We start from the raw sequence: 4874 nt of genomic DNA, 5'->3' as shown, positions 1-4874 counted from the left end.
AAGTTTTCTGACCTACTTCTGCCATCTTCCCAGAATCCTCTCCATACAAGTGATTTAAGAAGGCAACATAGTAAGTACAAAATGAGTCATTCAAATGATTAACTGTTGTTGGAGTCAAAAGAAAGAAGGTGGGAATTGAGTTGAAATCTTAAAAGATGGACAGAAGTTGTGTCTGCGAAGGAAGAAGAAGGAATGTAAAATAGAAAAAGAATAGTGTGAGAACATTTATTGGAAATAAAAACAGGAATACTTTTTTAAGGTAGGATGGAGTAGTGAGTAAAGAGACTGGCTGTGGTAGAAATTAATGAATGATAAGACTATAAAATTACAATAGGATCACACTATGGAAGATCTCAGACATAAAGCTAAGGAGTCCAGCCTTAACCTTTTAGGTAAAACAAGATTTATTAAAAATTTCTAAGTAAGAATCTAACTGCCAGTAGTTTTCATCTATGTCAATTATTCACTGTGTAATTAAAGGAATGTACCCATTTTTCATGGTATTCTGCCTTAGTAACAATAATTGGCTGCTCAAGGACTTTAGTTTATTAATTCTATTGCAATTATTGCTCTCACCACCAATGAAACCTTGTGCTCTTCCTCCTATTCCCTTTATCTACACATCTACTATTGGGTACTAGAGAAAAGACAGCATTTCCTAAGCAACTGCTACTGTCATAAAGTTGCCGGGGTAACTTCTGTGCCTTCTGCTCTGTCACACAGATTCAACAATAACACAGGTTGGAGTAGAGGCCTGCCAAGTGGGTAGGTCACCAACTGAGGCAGGCATAGGACCAGGAGTGGTTCATGCCAAGAGTGAAGCCTTCCTTATCTGGAGTGGGACTCACAGCTCCTGATCCCAGTCAGGAATCCCTACCTTTTACCAGAACAGAGGCTGGGCAATCCTATGCAGGAAGCTAGGTATTTATATCTTTTTCAGAAAACAACTACTGAAAAGTATATTCAGAATGTAAAAAAGAATCTATATGTGTACATAATAACAAACATTTATATATTATCTTGAGGGTTACAGAGATCTTTACAGATATTATCTCACAACAATCTGTTGTTGTGACTTTTCCAAGGTATCACAGCTAGTAAGAATCTAAAATTTAAATTCAGCCTTTCCTCCCACCAAGCCTGGTATGCTATCAATAATAGTGAACTACCTTCAAGAAAGATGAGAGGTTGAGGAAAACAATACTGTACTCATTACATCATTTGTACTGTCCAAGATCTAGTATCATAAGAAAAAAGATAGTGACCATTATTCCTTCTTTTCATTGAGTTGGTATTTCCTGTATTTCCCAATACAGTTTTTGGTCAGTTAATTAGGGTTAAATGACTTGCTAAGGGTTACACAGCTATTAAGTGTTAAGAGCCTGAGACCAGATTTGAACACAAGTCCTCCTGACTCCAAGGCCAGTGCTCTATCCACTGCATCATCATTAATCTGCCCCATCCCCAATATCTTTTACATTAAAATAGTTCCTCAAAATAATATTCTTCAATGTCATTTAGTTTTAATCATAAAGTTCACTATTAATTGTGGTTTTAGTCTTACTGTGGGGTCTAATTGTGGTTTTGAGATTACCCTGGTCCTTAAAGGCTATACCTACAAACTCTAAACTTTGAAAGCTTCTATGAAACTAGAAAGTACTATCAACAGACTGACTGTTGTCTAGGAACCAGCCTACCTAAACAAAGAAAGACTCAACACAAAAACACTAGCCATCTGGTCTTCTCTTCTGGTTGATCTCCCTGTCTCCAGTTCCCATCTCCTCCCACTCCCATCTATCTTCTGCCTATCTGCCAAAGTGATTTTCCCAGAATACAGGTCTGACTATGTCACTCTTCCAATACTCAACAAACTTCAGAAACTCCCTGTTGTCTCTAGGATAAAATTGTAAAAAGTCCTCTTTTTTTTTTGGGGGGGGGTTCCTACCTTTTCAGTTTTCTTTCACTATGATTTAGCAAAAATGACCTCCAATTTCTATTACTTAAACAAGACATTCCATCTCCCAACTGCATGTCTTTTTCCTGGCTGTCCCCTATTTCTGGATTTCTTCAGAATTCAGTTCATATTCCATCTTCTGATGAAGGTTTTTCTCAGTCCCTCTCATCTCTAAAAAAAAGAGAGAAAGAAAGAAGGAGAGAGGGAGAAGGGAGGAAGGAAGGAAGGGAGGGAGGGAGGGAGGGAGGGAGAAAAGAAGAAAGGAAAGGAGGAAGAAAAAAGAAAAATGTTGATATGGGCAAAAATGTAGATGTAGATAACAGATAAAGACATTCACATAGATATAACTAGATATAGGTAAAGGAAAACTTGGTGATGCAGTGAATAGAGTGCTAAACTTGGAATCAGAAAAACTCATCTTCTTGAGTTCAAATGTGGCCTCAGGCACTTACTAGCTGTGTGACTCTGGGCAAATCATTTATCCCTCTTTGCTTCAGTTTCCTCATCTGTGAAATTAGCTAAAGAAGTAGCAAACTGCTTCAGTATCTTTGGCAAAAAAAAAATTCTAAATGCTTCTCAAAAAGTTGGACCCAATTGAAAAAATGAGTAAACAACCATAACAGATGTAAGTATAGATGCAGATAGTCATTGATAGAGATGAAAGTAAAAGTAGACATAGTGAAATGAAGGAAGACACAGTATTACAAAAGTCTTAGTGCAGTTTCAAACTAATATTTTATTATTTAACATACATTGAATATATATTATGTATTAAATATATGTATATTTTATATATTATATATTTACATAATTTTATATGTGTATATTTTTATGTATGAATATTCTCTTCCCCATTCAAATGTGAACTCTCTCAGAACAAGGACTGTGTCTTTTACTTTTTTTCAAATCCTTAAGGGAACCTAGCACATAAAGAACAAACACATAGCAAGTGCAGGTTGGCTGATTGGATAAAGTTTGCACAACATCATGGCCTTAATAAATTCTTGTTGATTGATGTTGTCTCATGAAAATCCAGCTTGTAATCACATTTGTATTCTGGATTGATCGAGGTTCCATTCCTAAATAAGACTACAATGCAACTTTTATGACCTCAGCTATATGACAGAGGAACTGATCTCCTCTGATCTGCTTCCCTCAGCAGACAGCGCCAGACTTCCAGGTGGAGATCCTCCTGTGTCAGTCTTTATGTGTAATTCAGACCCTTTGCTACTGCTGGTGGAAGTGGTCAGTCTCCAATTGCCTTTCCTTCAACCTTTGAAAGAGTTCTCATTTTCGGTGATTCAAGACAATTACAATAGAGTTGTGATGGAAAGAGCCATCCACATTCAGAGAGAGAACTAAGGCAACTGAATGTGGATCAAAGCACAGTATTTTCACTTTGTTTTATTGTTGTTTATTTACTTTGTTTTTTTTTTCCTCATTTTTTTCTTTCACCTTTTGGTCTGGTTTTTTGTGCATATGATGCACATGGAAATATATTTAAAAGAATTGCATATGTTTAACTTATGTGGATTGCTTGCTGTCTTTTGGAGGGGAGAGAGGAGAGAGGAGAAAAATTTGGAACCCAAGGTTTTACAAAGATGAATGTTAAAAACTATCTTTGCATGTATTTGGGAAAATAAAAAGCTATTATTAAAAAAAAGATTTCTCAATCAGCAGGATGATTTCAGAAAGGCCTGGAGAGACTTACATGAGCTGATGCTGAGTGAAGTAAATAGAACCAAGAGAACATTGTACATAGCAACAACAAGATTAGGTGATGATTACTTCTGATGGATATGGCTCTTTTCAACAAGGAGGTGATTCAGACCAATTCCAACGGACTTGTGATGGAGAGAGCCATCTGCAACCAGAAAGAGGACTATGGGGACTGAATATGAATCACCTCCTTTTGTTGTTGTTTACTTGCTTTTTTTTTCTTTTTCACTTTTTTTCTCTTTTTGATCTCTCTTGTACAGCATGATAAATATGGAAATATGTTTAGAAGAATTGCACATATTTAACATATATTTGCTGTCCAGGGGAAGGGGGTGAGGGAAAGGGAGGGAGAAAATTGGGAACATAAGGTTTTGCAAGCATTAATGTTGAAAACTATCTTTGCATGTATTTTGAAAATAAACTATTATCAAAATTTTAAAAATGAAGGCCAAAAAGATCTCTCATTTTCTATAACTTGACAAAAGGAATAAATGTTACCAAAAAATGGCAATTGCCTCCTAATTGGTCTCCCTACCTCAAGCCTCTCTTCTTTTCAAACCATCCATTACAAAACTGCTAAAGTGATTTTACCAAAATGGAGGTTTGACTACAACACCATCCTCCATTCTCTACTCAGTAAACCCCAGTTGTTTCCCATTACCTTTATGATCAAATATATAAACTCTTCTACTTGGCATTTAAAACCCTTCATAACCTGACCCCATCATACCTTTCCAACCTCAATCTTCCTTTCCTCATACACTTTGGTTTAGCCAACTTGGCTTTCTTACTGTTTCTCATACATGACACTTATCTTTTGCCTCCGTGTCTTGGCAGTAGATTGGGTCCGTACCTGGAACTTATTCTCTCTTCATCTCTGCTTCTCAGAATCCCTAATTTCCTTTAAGACTCAATTTAAGAGTCAATTACATGAAGGCTTTTCTGGTCCCTCAAGCTTCTGATGTCATCAAAATCATCTTGTATCTATTTTACATATATCTGGGTACAGTTACATAGCTTCTATCTAGACTTTAATTGAAGACAGGGTTTTTGCTTTTTTCTTTATTTCCAAAACTCAACACAGTACCTTGCATATAGTGAGAGCTTAATATTTGTATGAGAGGCAGTGGATAGAGTCAGGAGGACCTGAATTCGAATCTGATTTTAGACACTGAACACTTCCTAGCTGTGTGACCCTGGG

The sequence above is a fragment of the Sarcophilus harrisii genome, chromosome 1 (genome assembly GCF_902635505.1).
Source record: "Sarcophilus harrisii chromosome 1, mSarHar1.11, whole genome shotgun sequence".
Classification (NCBI taxonomy): Eukaryota; Metazoa; Chordata; class Mammalia; order Dasyuromorphia; family Dasyuridae; genus Sarcophilus; species Sarcophilus harrisii.
The sequence above is the reverse complement of the archived record's forward strand: the minus strand, read 5'-3'. Positions refer to the sequence as shown.